Genomic DNA, 18,066 nt, shown 5'->3' with positions numbered 1-18,066 from the left:
CAGAGCATGAATTATGTCATACCTAAAACCCTTAAGAACCACCTTTTTTTGCAATATTTCATTTCGACCTTACCAGGATTTGAACCCGAGACCTCAAGCATGAAAAATCATATAATGTATCGTCAAAATAACACGTTAAGTAATTTATTTTTTTTAAATAAAAAAAAATCTTGTCTTTATATTGCGTTCGAAAATACTTTTTGGATGAACGTGGAACAGTAAAATAAGTCATTTCAATTATTGAACGATTGTTAGATTGAAATGGGACCTTTCTAAGTTAAAATACCTCCAAAATGATCCAAATAATTTCTTTGATACAGAAAGGGGATTATTTCAATACAACCCGAAATAGTTCATCTATATTCCAATCTCATTTAAAACGTTTTAATCTACCTTAGGATTTTTCTAATCAATTTAATCAATTAAATCAACAAAAAAAAGTTTTTAATCGCCCGAAAAGGCTAACTTGATGAGATTTTTTTAGGAAAAAGAGCCTTTCAATTAAAACTGTTTTTTAATGTGTCGTCATTTTGATGCCACTAACTAATTTTTCAGTTGTTAAATGTCTCCTGAAATACGTTGCATAACGTTCCAATTTAACTAGCAAACGTTGTGGGTCATATAATCGTCGCGTTTGTCCAAATAAAAATGATGCATTGAAAACTATTAAGCGGGAAATCGACAATCGATGATTATTATTATTCGATTATTATTCGAAACATGCGCGTGCGTTTGAAATTGTTAAAGTAGCGTTCACACGAGGACAGCACAATATTGTCTTATCTCAGCATCAGACCTATTGTCTGGGTGAACATAAATTTGGGAGATTTTGCAAAACGAACCGAGCGTTTGTACTACATATACGGGCAGGCTGTCTCGGCAGGACAATGAATTACCCCCACCAGCGCGCGCGGCCGCATTGTCCTCGTCAAAAGTTCTAAGTTACACAGTACAAATAAATTTTAGTTTTTATTTTTATACTTATTTTTTAAATCATCTTTCAGGTTGCTATAAGATGTTTCTTCGTCATTAGACAATCGAAACGATTTCAAATTAATAATGAGGTTGTGTCATTACAAATTATGTATTTTAATTAAGTAGCTATCCTAAGGGTATTGCTTGGCAAAACATTTTTGGGTCATCAATAATTCCAAGCTTATAATAGGGAAACTTTGTGAGTGATATAACCTATACCATAACATCAAGTAGAAGTCCCTTGAGAATCATACAACTCACAATGATTAATAAAATTTTCATATGTGACTGAACAAAATATGAATAAGTTGAATGGGTATATAAGTTTTTAATGTTATGAACATTTGCGTATCTAATATGCGCACGATGAAAAAAATCTCGCAAGTCAATAATATCAATGAGGAAGTTCAGTGGATTTTTTTATTTAACTATCAAACAAAGCCAATTTTTCTAACACCAACTAAAGAAATCTTTGAAAAAACTAAACAATTAAATGAACGTAGTTATGCAGAAAGCAGCCAGCCATAAAAAAGTAAAAAATTGAGATAATAGCACTTTTATGAAAAGAGTCAATAATGAAATCTACACAACAGTTGGAATGTTTTTGACTTTGACAAATAATAAACAATGAATACATCAGGTTTTTTTATATTACAAACAAGAATTGAATTATGTAATTGACCAGTTTTAATGATTTGTAAGTACTATAAGATTTTTCTAGTGCTGTGGGTGTTTTCTGCATATTAAGAAATGCCGTTTTTGTGATCCGACACTATTTTCAGAAGGTGATTATTACAGTTTTTAGTATGAAAACGGTCCGGCTGTTTTTAGCAGAACATGGAATTTACCTTACTGCACTCGATAACACCAATATCTATTTTTTTCAAAATTGTGGACTGGCTGCTTTCTGCATAACAACGTTCAAATGTGAATGTACTTTTTTAACCAGAATCTTTAAAATTTATTCGTAAGTTAGCCACTGACATTATTGTAGACAAAGAACTAAAACTTGAAAAAAATTCTAATAAAAATGGACATAATACAAGAATATCAGAATAATACCACATACAACATTCCAAAACAAGACAAGGACAATGGAGACTAATAAATCAGGGACTGAAATTATACAATAAAATACCAGACAAAACTAAACAAAAGACTCAGACAAACTTTTCAAAAGGCGTAAACAAAATAATTATCAACAACAGAGTATAAATAAAAAATGCTGTATTAGTTTTGTAAAATGAATGTAACAATCCGTAAGTGTTAATAAATAAATTTCAAATATATATTTTTTTTAATTGAAAAAAATAAAAACTTAATGATGTATCGTATTCGTTGAATTCTGCTGATTGGTGAATTGACTTCCCGTTAACTGGAAACCCATCAGAACACTCCATCATTGATTGATTCGGAAGAACTAGTGACGTCGTTCAAAGTATGTAGTTCGTTTTAATTAAAATATTTTTTATTAACAATATTTTAAGTTTTTCCAAATTTTTGTAGACATGGACTGGATTTGACTCCCTAGAGAACTGTTAATATTAACATATTACGACAGAGATGAAGAACAATTTAGAGAAGGTAATAATGAAGAAGGGCTGGTTAAAGGGCTGGCTGCTGGGCTGGCTGTCACTGGTTTAAACCAGACAATGACCGGTCATAAGCCCTGTAGATGCCTAGACTTCTATATTACCTTCTCTAAAATGTTATTTATATCTGTTGTAATATTGTATTAACAGATCCCCAGGGAGTTGAATCCAGTCCTTGTCTACAAAAATTTGGACAAACTCAAAATATTGTTGATAAATCCACCTGGTCCATGAAGAAGTATAGAAATTGAAAATAAATTTTTAGGCGTTGCCTAGTATGTAGGTGAAATAATTCAATCAGGGGATCTAACCCGTAGCAATGAAAGTTTCGGCTCTTTAACTTCACAAATGTCAACAGATGGAAGAGTCGAATATGGACAGAATGGTAAATGTTACAAAGTGTGTAAAGTGGCCACTTAAACCAGCCCATGACAGGTCATAAGCCCTGTAGATGCCTAGACTTCTATATTTCCTTCTTTAAAATGTTCTTCATCTCTGTTGTAATATGTTAAGACTTAAGCCAATTACCACAGTTACATGAAGAAACATAAATACAAGAAACTGAACAAAAATAACAAAAAACTAAGTAGCAAAGACAAACAAGGGCAAAACAATAATTGTATACAATATTATCAATGTGTTCACGATAGGAGAGTTTCCTATCTAAAGTAATGCCAATCACCTTTTCACCTTTTCTAAATTGTTCTTCATCTCTGTTGTAATATTTCAATCATTTTTATTATGTTTTTCATACATTTTCAAGAAACTTCACAGTATAATGAAATACTCTTAATTTTAAGTTAGTCGGTTAAGTTTACTGAAAATATTTTTATATCCAATTTCCCGTAGCCCTGAACTTTCTCATTGTTTAGGACAGCGAAATCAAAATTTGCAGTCTCTGCAAAATAAGAAAACAAAACCTTTCATAGATATTTTTAGGTTCAACGATTTATTATTTAATCTTATGTTTTTGAATTTTTATTTTATACTAATAAACCAAGAATTCTTACTCAGTTTCTTGTCACCTTACTAAACTAATAACAAAAATTCTAAAAGCTTTGTAAAAACTCTGTTTCACGGCTGACATTTTGGTCATTTTCAATGCTTTTATTTCCCTAAACAATATTTTTTTTAAAATAGTATGTGCTTAAGTTGAAAAGTTGTAAACTTTTGACCAGTCTTGAGATGCCTACTTGGGCGAAGTCGCTCATTGGTCAATAAATAAAATATGTAAACAAAACCGAGAAATCTCGTTCATATTTTATACCAACATTATTAACTATCTACATGTTTCAAGATAAATAACTACGGACTTAATATGAGCAAAATATAAAAACGGCTTTAAATAATACTAGCAAAACGTTTCATCGTGATATCCACAAACACAATACTAAAAAAATCTACATGTTGTGTCTGTCGCTCAACAAAGTTTGGCAAAAAATCTCTGGAAAATATTCACCGCTTTCAAATGAATAAATTGCCCGATAAACTTGAAAACGAAAAGACAGATAAATGTCAAAGTGTAGCAGTTAAAGGATATTACTTGAATCTTTTAATAGCGATATTATTTTTATTATGGATAACTTATATAGCGCCATTTTCGTAATAAAATACCTCAAGGGCGCTTTACATGGTGATTCTATTGTTAAGTTAATTTAATTGAAGCTTTTAAATTTGTAATTTAATTAAAATAATTTGTTTTGTTGTCACGTGCTACGGATTTATTCAAATGATTTATGATAGTTTTTAACATAGTTTCTATAGTGTTTAAATATTGTCTTTTGATATTTTAAATATGTTTGTTACTAGGTATATTGGATTGAATTTATAATTGATGTTATGTTTTGTCACAAAAATGTTTTTTTTATATATTGTCCCAAATGGGTTTTTTTAGAATAAGATTATGTAATATATTCTATTTTATTACTAAAAATAAAAATATTCATTAATTAATTAACTATCGAAAACATGTACTACAAACATTGAGATATAATATAAAAATATAACACTCCGTACAATCACTGTACAATCCGAGCTAAAAGGTCTTCCCGGAGGGAGCAAGGCCTACTTAGGCCTTGGAAGGGAGCAAGTGTCGTCACGTCATATCACGTCGACTTTGAGATGCAAAACAAATAGTACAGTAAAAAGCACGGACTGTTTACATCGGTCTACTGTAAGTTCTATTCAGTATGTCGCTCCCTTCCGCATACGCGTCACCATTGTTTATCGTTTTACTATATGCCCGACTAACTGAGCAGAACAAAGACAGACTATAGCTTACGACTAATAAATACTGGTGACATATTAATAAAACGTTTTTTAACATTAAAATAGCTATTTTAAACAAGTATTTATTAAGATAAAAACATTACTTACTGGCAAAAGGTATACCATCGCTTTTTCTACCTTTTCAAGATCGATTTATGCAGTATCTTAGCGTACATTTATAGGCATTTTAGTAATAATAATATTCGTGATAATGTTCTAAACAAATTTGAGTGGTCAGAAACACATAAACATGAGTCGTGACTTTAGAATTAGGGGCGTGGCCAATAGAATCACCGTTTTTGCGGGAATTCAAAATTACAAATTTAAAATATTTTTTATGCTACTAATAATTATCAAAAAAAATTTTTTTTACTGGACAGTATTTCATAGACCTTTACTACTTAATTTTTATTTTTTTAAAGTTGTATTTTCCTATTCTAGTCGAGTATGTCGACAAACATCGATAAATCTCTAGCCTTTTCTGTAATGCAGGCCCTGGTCTATGTTTGTTCAATAAATGACCGCCACTTATTGGCTACGGAAAGCACCCAAGTAAACATCTTAAAATTCCGAACAAATTTTCGTGTTTGTGCCGCTTAACTGTCTGTAAAGTGTAAACTGGTGTGTACCAAAGTGCCTCATCGCCAAATAAAACTCCCAAACATTGCGCGCACAACTTTAGTAGGCGATACTAGACTAGCCAGGGGCGTATTACTAAACGATCAATACCAAAATTTTAATTGATTTATTTTTATTTTATTTACATATACGGCCAAATTGCATTTTACATAATTTATAATACGAAAATATTTGATTTAAATATTTTTTTAAATATGAATTTCTTTTTTTCTGAGATTAATAAACAAAAATTAAACCTAAAAATTATATCACACATTTAGTAAAGGTTTAAAACAGTTTTTTAAAAAAATGCAAAAATCAAATTGAAGAATAAATTATTTTAAAGGATTACTATAACAAAACAAGAAAATCATAAAGTTACTGTTTCATGTGATAATTATACTTGAGATTAATTTACCATTCACCATCTTTGAAAAAGTTTAAAAGGTTTGTTCCTCATAGGAACAATACCCTACATTAAATATAAATATCCGATACGAGGGAATAACTCTTTACGAGTTCACGGAGTCTGTTTAAAACGGCATTAATAATATATTCGTTATTCAGCCTCCGTGGTGTAGTGGTCAAGACGCTTGACTCACGCACGGAAGGTTCCGGGTTCGATTCCCGGTGAGAACACAAAAATTAAAAATGTGATTTTTCTCAAGCCCCGGTGATGTTATTCACCACTGTAATTGGGCCTCCTGGCCTGTTTTGGTGCAAAAGTAAATAAAAAAATAATAGGATATTGTGGAGAAAATGTTTTTATACATAACTTTAAAAAAGAAATTATAAAAAAGCACATTCCTAGAAAAACGCGACATATTTGGCCTTGATAATTGTGACGTCATGATTCGTGAAGATGTTCAATGAAAATTTTAACGGTTCAAAATTAACAAACAAAGTTCAAAATTAACATGAATCGTGATATATTAAGGGCGTGGCCAATGCAATTACCGTTTTTGTGGGAATTCAATATAATTAATTTGAAAAGATTTTATATGCTATTAAAAAGTGGTAATTTTTTTTTTACTCGACAGTATTTCATGGACCCTTATTACTAAAAAAGTGTAAAAAAATCCCTTATATGACTTGATCGGTTTTCCTTGTATGCTCCCGACATATTTTTTTTTGTTTATTTTTCCATACATATAATAACAATAATACATCTTAAAATTAAGCAATAACATAAATTGTAAAAAATGCCCACAAAGACTTCAGCGTCTGAGTGTGGGCCATTCCTTTTTTAATTATTAAAAAGTTTATGGCATATATTATGTAGGTTGCTTTTATAAAAAATCGGCGTACGCCCCTGGTAAGCACATATATTAATATTGTAATGGCTATGCAAATTCCCCGTGCAAATAGTGGGCCGAATATACCCGACCCAAATGGATTTATTGTGGTGTTCGAGTATTTTCGATACGCGAGATTTCCTTCGGAAATACGTACGCATTTTTGCCTTCTCTTGTGCCAAAATAATATTAATTCAATGAATAATTTGACATGAATACTAGTCTCCTGAGTTCCAAGATATTCGATGTTTTCATTTATGCATCGAGGAAGCATTATTTTTAAGATTGTTATTATATTCCATTTCAAAGAAATATTTTTTAAAAATTATTTTATTTTATTTAGGAAACATACAGTACAGGTACATTGTTTATATTTTACACAGTTAGACTTTACTCTAATGGACCAGTGAAGTTTCCATAATATAAAGTAGTTATATTTAAGGTTAATAATTAAAGTTCAAAAAAGAGAAGGAAAAAAACATAAATAAAAGTTGTTTAAAAATTTAAATTAAAGTAAAAAAAGGTTAAGAATTAAAACGAAGAATGAAAAACATGCTCAGATGTAAAAATAAAATAAAATAATGATAAATTTTTTAAAAAGGAAAAACATAAATATACGTATACATATTTTAAGGGATTCAAAGATACGATGAAAAGAGTCTTTAAAAAATACAATAAATTTAAGTCAATTTAAAAACATCTTCAAAATTAATGACACATTATAGTAAGAGCAGCAATATATTGATTTTATATACATATATAATATAGGTAAGTAAAAGTAGTTTAAAAGTATAAAAATATGTCAATGCAGCAGAGAAAAAAGAAAGAATAACAGGTATAGCAAGTAATATTTAAAATTTAAAAAAGGAATATAAAGAGAAGATTTTAAACCAAAGGTAGTTGATAAAATTTTATTAAAGTTTCATTAAAGCGATATTAGCAGTTATACAAATTTCAGTAGAATTTTTTTATTGAAGTTAATAATATGAATGGATGTAATGTGAAGTGATGTAAGAGAAAAGGGGATCAACGGGAGTTTTATTCAAAAGCTTTCAATACACTATTTTCAAATAATTGTAATCCTGTATGATAGATATCTATATGGTTAAAAAAGCTGTTAAAAGTGGAACACGATCTATTTAAAAACTAATTCTGACAATAGTTCGTGTTGACGCTAGGTATTCGAAAGGTTGAGTGATTTCGTAGGGCACGTGATGGACAGTTAATTTGAATTTTATTTAGGAGCTGGGACGAATCAGCTAGACTGTTAATAATTTTGTAGAGGAGGGTGAGGTCTATTAATTTTCTCCTTTTTTCAAGGTTAATAAGTTTTGAAAACGTGCAGATAAGTCATAATTTGTAAATATAAGAGAGATAGATTTTTATTTCTCTCTATTACCTATGTTAGTTTTTTCTTATGTACCCAAAGGTTTTATTTTATAAATGTTATTAATTAAGACGAAAGTTTTTCTTAATCTTATCGATTTCGTAACAGTTTCAGAAAAAAACTATAAAATCAGTTTTCAGACAGAAACACCATTTTAAATCAATATTTCATGAAGAATTGAAACCGAGACCTCTTGCATGGCAGGCAAACACGCTAACCACTACACCACGAGGACACTACATACGTTCATGGAAACTGATTCTATTTAGTGTGTAGGTACAATACTCAATACTCTAATTATTTTAATATTAAAATCAAACACTGATTAGAGTCTGCTAATTAAGTGAGAGTAAGTACACTGAAGGTATTATACTAGTCTAGGTGCTTAAGTTATAATTGAATGCACCATGCTTGGAGTGTACATTGATTATAATTATCGTTTGAAAACGCTAAAACAAGGCTAAATAATTCCCCAATTTTTTGTTTTTAAAAATGGAATAAAAATTAGTAAAATCAAATTAGTGATTTGTTTATATTTGAATATAAAATTATTATATGGAATTCTACAAAATAAACGCCAACTTGAGTACGTAGAATTTCTTTCCCGCATTTTCGTTGTTTTTTATATTTACAAATAAAACATTATACCCGCAATAAACACCATTTTTTATTATATCAAAACTGTCGGGAGAAAAAAGCGGCCTGACTTTTCTTAATGAAAACGTATTTCCGTATTTTCTCCCAGGATTATGCCACTAGAGCAGTGTTTTTTTTATACAATATGGGTATTTACCATAAGCGTGTCTCTATTGTTTTGCTTTTTTGATAAATTGATTCTTACGGGAGCTAGGACCATGTAGAAACCCAAAAAAGCGCCCAGTTATATCTGCAGTCTTCGGATGTACGGTATACAATGATGATAAATCATTTTGAAAAACGGAAAACGTTCCGACACAGAAAATTTCATTGTGATACTCTTTCAAAAACACAAAATCAGTTTAGTTAATTATTTCATGTTGGTATTTCAAGCACGAATAATAATAAGAATGCATCTTTGCCCAGAATTGTAAATAATTATAGCACGTTTTTTGCTGAAATATATAGATATATATTTCCTCACATGAAACAAATTTAAAGAAAATGCTAGAACCCTAATTAACAATAATAATTATAATTCAATCTAACTGTACCTAACTAATATATTATTTTTTTGTACACTTTAATATTGTAATTATTTTCTCTTGTTTGAAAGAAGAAAGAAGGGAGGACTGATAGCTCCGTATTACTCCGTATGGATCCGCCGGCGAAAGGATTTTTAAGTCCGAGTAAACAAAAAACTTTTTCTTTTATTTTTTTTATTATTTAATTATTATTGTAATATTTTATTTATTTTTTACGTGTGGAATGATGCGGAGTGGCTATTTCAATGTACGCTTTTTTTTCTCCTTTTTTGACATTGTATTTAGTAATGTATAGAAAACTATAATTGGCCTATAATTTTGGTTTATTTGTAAATATTTTTTTTGTTGTAATGGCTGTTGTTTTCTTTGAATAAATAAAATAAAATAAATAATCAGTCCGATGGGCATTTGTCTTTTTCGCAAAATATCGGGGAGGCACCTGCGAGATTTTTTCCAATATTCAGGTTCTAAAAAATTGTATATATCCTCGGTAAGAAGTCGTAAGATTCCCTAATGATAGAGAGGGTGCATAAATAAATATAGTTCCGGTAAATAAACGGTACGTATTTTTACTTTTATTGTTAACTACTCTCCGCGAATTGGAAAACAGCAATGTATCTCTTTGTATTAATAAATTATTCATGCACGAGAACATTGTTTACAATTTCGCGTAGGTCTAATGTTATCATAAATCATAAAATAAAAATTCTATTGTTGTTTACTGCGGATTTTGACATTTACGTTGACAAAACATTGGACCATTAATTATTTAACCCTTACACTGCGGTCTTTCATCAATCTTCATTAATCTCACGGTACAATATTATACACTGGCATATTATGTAATTACATTTAACAAAATATACCTAGGTATACAAGTTCTATATGTGTCAAGTAATAAGCGTATTGGAATCTGGATAAATTAATAAATATTCAAAAACACATTCATTCAATGTATCATTTCTTAATTACAAATATTGTTACAGGTGTATGGATTTTATAAATTCAAATTATCTCGCGGTGTTAGGACTAATGTCGTCAAAGGAATAATTTATTTATTCTTAATTGTTCGTTTCGTGGTGTAGTTATCAGAACGTTGATTTACTGTTAATAAAACCTTCGCGAATTAAAACATTGATTTCGGACTGAAATATTATTATTTGTAATTGAAGTGACGATATGGAATATTATTGACGATCTTGCGCGGCAGGTTCACGTGAAGAATGCGAATCTGTTATTTTCGGAAAAAAAAATTTTTTAGTATTTAGTTCAGTTCTTTGCAAAAATCGGCGTTTATTATAGTAAATAATACACTATTTCTGTTTGCAAACTGTAAAAAGGATACAATTAAGTAAAATTAAGTGTAACACAATTATGTTAAATTACAAGCAAACATATTTTTATTTTAGTTGCAAATTATTTGTACCTTGCTTTTGTTGTATGCAAGGTTTTATCGAATATATTTATCTTTAGGTTATATTCAGTTGGCTTTAACATTTTCACCGTAGATAACAATAATAAAAATAAAAGTAGAATCAGAATTAACAAAATAACTCTAGAAATATTACATTAACAAATAATAAAAAACAGTCGTAAAAGTTGGACACAAAAAAAACAAAAGGAGCCAAATGTCACAATCAAACAACTTAGCCTGCTTGATTGTCCCTGTAATGAATCGAACAGTCTCTCTTCGTGTCATTACAGTTCAGAAGCTCAGCTAGGTTATTAGTCGCAGCAATCCGAGTGTTCAGTTTGCATTCAAGCTCCCATCTCGGCCTATCGAACATTGGACAGTATATTAGAAGATGTTCTACAGTCTGCTCAGTGATGCCATCACATGGGCAGCAACTATCGTCTCGCAGCCCAAAGCGATGCAGATATTCCCTCATGCAAACATAGATACTTTGTATCCTCACTGGGTTATAAGTAAATATCTGTTCTGAGGTAGGCAGCGTTTACTTATTTTTATACAATACAGCATATTTCATCTGAGAAATGTCTAGAGATCATTTAAATACGGAAATTTTATTAAAAAATAAATAATATTTTAAAATTTAAAAAAATATTTGAACCGGGTTGTTTGTTAATTTAAACAAAGGTCCGAGGTTCAAATCCCACTCTACCACAACTCGATATCCATTTTTCCAGCACAGGTTATTTACGACTTTTAGGAAATGGTCCGAAAATTTAAATATTTGAGTAAATAATAAAAACTTAAGTATAACTTTTTTTTTAAATGATGAACAAAATAAAAACTGGCAAATATGCCATCGCAGAAAATTTTTCAAACTATATATTCCGATTTACTTAACTCAAAACATGAAAATAAAGCATCGATAGTGTACCTTCGTAATCGCTCGGGAGAATTTAAACTATGACGTCATAACGAAGGTATGTCATTTAAGTGCGTAGATATGTGTACGGTGGCGTACGTATCCTTTTGGTACATACCGATGTACCTACCCAAAACTTAAACATTGAGTGTCGGTAGTGTATCTTCGTAATCGCTCGGGAAAACTTATATTAAACTATGACGTCATGGTGAAGGTATGATGTCATTAACTTCCGATTGTAATCGCGGTCCATGAATCGCATTCTATTAGTAAAGGAAATATCCGTCGAAATAGTGACTACTCGGCTTATTAAGTCAGTTTATGCGTTGATGTTTCTTTCCCGAAATCGGGATCGATAATTTTCCTGGGTATTCCCGGGTTCCCGAACCCAGGAAAGAAACCCTAAGTGTAACACTGCCAGGAATCGAGGTCGTGGCAACATTGGACAAGGCGCTGAAAAGTGACCAGTATTTATCGTTATATCATATGATTTATATTATTTGATTTGATATAACCTTACCTTTTAGTTTTATAATTGATTTAAATATGGTTATTTTTTTATGCTAAAATTTATTTGATTTTTTTTCCGTACGAATAGTGTTTGAAATTATACTATTTTATCATTATCATTTAACTAATTAGATATTCAACACAGACTGCTTTACCTCCCGGCTTCCAGAACCAACCTGCCTCTGGTTATGCCGATTAGAAGAACAGTCAGGCAGCTGAACATGATCAATAACTTCGGAGATCGGCATCTTTCACATCAGTGAAACTATGTTTAGGAGGCAAATACTGTTGCCTTAAAATGTCGAACCATTGCTCAAGGATTCCTGGTTGAATGTGTTGTCCCGATATAACGCCTTAAATATTTTGTTATTTGTAATGTTATTTTGGTAAAATAAATTCATTTGAATTTAAATATTGCACTATCCGCCCAACCGAGCTGGAATAAAACCATACATATGAAAATAGCCGCTACTCGAAATTTCAAATTTCCGGCAGAACATTATCAAGAATTAAGAGTAGGTTCCTACATCTACTAAACACTTTATCATATTTTATGTTAGTATTTAATTTTCGTAAAAAAACGGTTAGCTTTTTTCCACATTAAAAAGGCGTCTTGCTGGAAAGCGCGGTAGAATGTAAATTTCCTTTAAATAAAGCTTTGTTGGCAGAATGCTTAAATCCCGTGTTTTATTTGGGCAATTAAGGCTCCCCATTAACAGTTTTGCTAACAGAAGAAATAACGGAAGTAATTCTAAAGGGTTGGGAGGTAGACATTACATTAGATTCTGTTCTCATGACCACTTACTCGTATATATATACACATATACATACAAACTGATGCATATTTTTTTTTTTTTTTTTTTTTATTAACATACACGGCATAATTGCCTTTTACTCACATGTACGTCATGTACGAGTATAAGAAAGTCTCAATGGCTATTAACTGCGATGTAAGAAAGCTTCTAACAGCTGGGGTGCTATTCTGAATCTTCTCACGGGGGTAGAGTAATTAATTTGTGGAATTTTGTTTTTGCATGCGACTACACTTCGCTTCATATTCGGCAACACTGGTGATTAAAGTAGGTAAAACAAACAGTTGTAAAATTGACATTTCATGTTTTTTTTTTTTTTTTGTAGTTGCAAATTATTTGTACCTTGCTTTTGTTATGTGCAAGGTTTTATCGAATACATTTATCTTTAAATTATATTCCGTTGACTTCAACATTTTTCACCGTAGGCTTAAAATAATGAAAATAAAGCAGAATCAGAATAAACAAAATAATTCTAGAAATATTACATTAACAAATAATAAAAAATCGTAAAAGTTGGACACAAAAAACAAAAGGAGCTAGATACCACCATTGAATAACTTAGCCTGCTTGATCGTCCCTGTAATGAATCGAACAGTCTATCTTCGTGTATCATTACAGTTCAGGAGCTCAGCTAGGTTATTAGTCGCAGCAATCCGAGTGTTTATTTTGCTTGCATTCATTCATTTGACATTTCATGGTTCGACATTATAAAACTATTTGAAAAACGGAAAAAAACTAATACGGTTTGGTCAACTCAATCTAATTAATTAAGTGTTTTGGGTAATACTTAAGGTCGCAATAATGTTCTCAATTCAAATCATCGTGCTAGGTTTCACGTGTTCGTGATTATTTTACGTAGTAGACATTTAATCATCAGTGTGACCATATACGAAGCAAAGTGTAGTCGGACTAAAAATATAAAATAATAAAAACTTGTCTTTTTTGTCGTTTTCTTTTGTGAACTGTTTTGTAAACAAATAAAACAATAAAATTTTAAATGCAAAAAACAATAATCCAAAAATGAAGCACTCTCCACCCCCGTGAGAAGGTTCAGAATAAAACTCCTGATCTTAATTGAAAATCTTATTTAAAAAAAGGCAATACACATTTTTTCATTTCGATTTTATTTAATCTCATGTTTCCAGTGACGTATAATAAAATATAGACGTTACCAACGCCAAGAAAATGATATTTCAGTTCGGGAGTAACTTCCTTCCGTGAGTTTATTCTCTAACGGACTTTCATCATGATCAGACGGACGTGATGCTACGCAGAAAAGGCCATCGCCTGTGACGAAAAAATGCTTCAATTGCACTGCAACTCTAACAAACAATAAAGGTATAAATATCATTTCATTCGTAAGTACAATCCAATATTTGGAATAAGTAACTAAATTATTATTATGAAAATAAAACTTTGTTATTAGTGTTACACATTTTTTATTATTTTACAAGAACACTACTACAGTTTCGGGAGAGCACTCCTCCCATCGACGGTTGATATAAAACTTTCATATTTATTTATTTTTGAATATACCCTATCTCTATTTTAATAAAATACATTAATTTTGAACGTATTTTAATTTAACGAATGTTAGTAAATATTAGTATATAACCACTTACCGACTTTATTGATCTACCGGTTTCGAGACGTACCCGTCTCTTCGTCAGGACACTCACTACACCAAAATGCAAATAATAAAATACACCTTAACCTTCACTATCACCGTAGTATATATATAAAGTATTTCCAAAATACATAAATCACATGCCGATTTATAGAGATGCGAACACCTCTATGTCTAAACATGCATTAAGCTTAATTAAAATTATTTAATTTTGTATTGAAGAATTGGTAGGGAGTTGTGGGGGAGGGGGGGTAGAGGTGGGGTTACCCGATTTGTTAATTTTTTATTCAAAAAGTGGGCTGTACTGAAAAGTTATTTGATTATTTACTAAGGGAATATCATTTTTTAAGGATTTTTTATGTGAAAAATCTCCATATTATTACTGACTTAAAAGTCGGTTAGTGGTTATATACTAATATTTACTAACATTATTTAAAAAGTTTGACCACAAAGTTAATGCTTTAAACATACATAGTATTTCAATTAATTTATTTGATACGTTTATGTTAATTACAAAAAATATATTCAAGGTGTACATAACACGAACAAAATTAACAATACAATTTGAATGTGAAAAAATTAAAAAATTTAAATAAACAATAATTAGAGTAAAGAGAAGCGCTATCCTCTGAACTTTATTTCAGTAACATGAAAAATGTCGATATCGAAAAGATACGATTGAGTAGAAATAGTTCTTCCTACTGGCATTACCATTGGCAGGCTGGTTCTGCAAGCAGGAAGACAAAACAGCTTAAGCCGCCGATAATCATTATGGACATACATAAAACTACTATCCGTTGCACGTAAGTTGATCGTAATACCACTATCAAGCTAAAAAGTACATAAGCAAATATGCATTTCTTCTTATCTCCAAACTAATGTAGCCAAGCATTGAATGAGTAAAATTAAATAATAAAATAATTATCTCTTGCGGCAATTTTCGAAGCCATTTTTGCATATGAAATTCCCGTTTCAAAGGATTATTATAATTTCATTAAATATAAACATTTTAGATTAATATTGACGAACGAATAATTGTCAAAGATAAAACACAATGCAATTAAATGTAATTATGATAAGTCCAGATAAATTTCTAATCCGGATTAACATTACCTACTAATTTATCAACCGATAAATTGATGGCTTTAAAGTTATACTTGATCATCATTATCATCAAACCCTTATTATCCGCACCCAGTGATGCATAGGGCACTCCATTGTTAAATCGTATCGGATATATTTTTTTAAAACTAGCGGACCCGACAGGCGTTGTCCTGCCCGAACGTTGGTTTGCCTGCTATTACCTTAGAAAAGACATTCATTCATTGATAAGTTGGTACCTAGATACTTGTTTATGATTGAATTCCAAAACTAAAAATTGTTAATATTTAAATATTGAATTAAAGTAGGTACCTAGGTACTTGTTTATAGCTGAATTCCAAAAGATATATTTTTTTTTTAAATATGGCATTCTTTTTGCAAACGTCAAACTCCGGTCTTCTCACCAACAGAGGGGTGTACTTATGTGGGAATACGATTTTAAAAAATGTATTGAATTTAATATTACTTTAGTCATATTACAAAAAATCCAGTAAAAATAAATAAATGGGAAGAAATTATGAGGAATGTAAGGAAAAAATCAGATTGAGATCCATAAAAAGCGAATGTTGTATGTAAACATTAAAAACAAACTTTTTTATACACACAAAAACAATATCTTTCCATTCTTTTGTAAATGCATTCTCCTTAAAAGCAAACCCTCGTAGATCGATGAATAAAACGTTTATGCTCCTTACTTCTTTTTTTACATATTAGATTGAAGATTTTAATATCTACGAACACGCACAGCGCAAAGATCTATATTTCTCTGAAAACCGCACGTAAATCGGTTGAGCCGTTTAGGGGGAGTTTAGTGACATCACGCGTACAGAGGAATCATATATATAAAGATAATATTTAACAAAGTGTTCATACAAAATCTTCGAAGGCACATAGAAAAAACATCAATAAAGGATTTAGTCACTTTACTTCACAAAAAACAACAGATTTTAGAATCGTTAATTTTTTCTGAGTCCAGTTGGATTAAGAATACATTTATTCGTGTGAGATAGAGCCAGAACCCTGGACGAGGGCCGAAACGACGAAACCCCGGATGGCTACTCTCAGGTAAAAATCTTGAAAAAGGAAATCGAGTGGGAATAAGCCGTGGGTTAGATTCCTGGAGACGTGGGCTATTTGTTTCGAGGGTATTTTACATTGCAATATTTCACTGCCCTCGGACTGTCAACTGAAGCGTAATGCTGATCACCTTACCTTCGTAATCGGGTTGTGGTCCCGTGGTTAATGTTACAGATTCACGGATCAGAGGTCCGAGGCTCGAACCCCACTCTACCCCAACTTTATTTCCATTTTCTAATGGTGAGTTATTTACAATTCGTTGAAAATGGCCACCGAAATTAAAATATTTTGATAAATTATAAGAAAGCTATTATTTCTAGTTTACTAAAAAAATATATTTAAATGTAACAGATTATCAATAAATGCTGTATTTGTTGAATTAAGATGTATATGCATGTTTCATAGACTATGCCAAAGCTTTTGACAAAGTACGTCACCAAGAACTTCTAGAAATTTTAAAAATAAACAACCTAGATTCTAGAGATATAAGGATAATTGGTAACCTATACTGGCATCAAAAAGCTGCAGTGAAAGTGGATGATGAATTGACATCGGATATAGACATATGTCGAGGAGTCCGGCAAGGATGAATTCTGTCTCCTCTCCTTTTTAATATGTACTCGGAAGCCATTTTTAGAAATGCATTAAATGAACTAACAAACGGCATTAGCATAAATGGACATATTATAAACAATATCCGATACGCGGATGATACTGCCCTTCTAGCAGATAGTATGGAAAGCCTGCAACTATTATTGGACAAAGTTTACACGGCAAGTTTGAATAAAGGGCTAGAGATGAATATTTCCAAGACTATTATTGTATTATTCGGAAAAAGCCACAAACTTTCCCGATGACTTTAAAACTTGGAGCGCAGTTTATTGAGCAAGTTCATCAATATAAATATTTAGGATGCTGGCTGAATGATAAATGGGATCACTCGCAAGAGATCAAAGCCAGAATAGAGGTGGCGCGAGACTGCTTTTTCAGGATGCGTGACCTTCTTTGCAGTAGAGAATTTAATTTAGACCTCCGAATGCGCATTACTCGATGTTACGTCTTCTCAGTACTTTTTTACGGCGTCGAAACGTGGACACTCCCCAAAACACTTCAAAAAATATCGTAGCCTTTGAAATGTGGTGCTACAGGAGGATATTAAAAATCTCCTGGGTGGATAGAGTCCAAAACGATGATGTTCTCCGACGGATGGAAAAAGATAAAGAGGTACTGAAGACCATAAAGAAAAGAAAACTTGAGTACTTTGGACATGTGATGAGAGGCGAAAAATAT

This window comes from Micrasema longulum, unplaced genomic scaffold (genome assembly GCF_059751315.1).
Source record: "Micrasema longulum isolate JH-2025_06_02 unplaced genomic scaffold, ASM5975131v1 h1tg001038l, whole genome shotgun sequence".
Lineage (NCBI taxonomy): Eukaryota > Metazoa > Arthropoda > Insecta > Trichoptera > Brachycentridae > Micrasema > Micrasema longulum.
The sequence above is the reverse complement of the archived record's forward strand: the minus strand, read 5'-3'. Positions refer to the sequence as shown.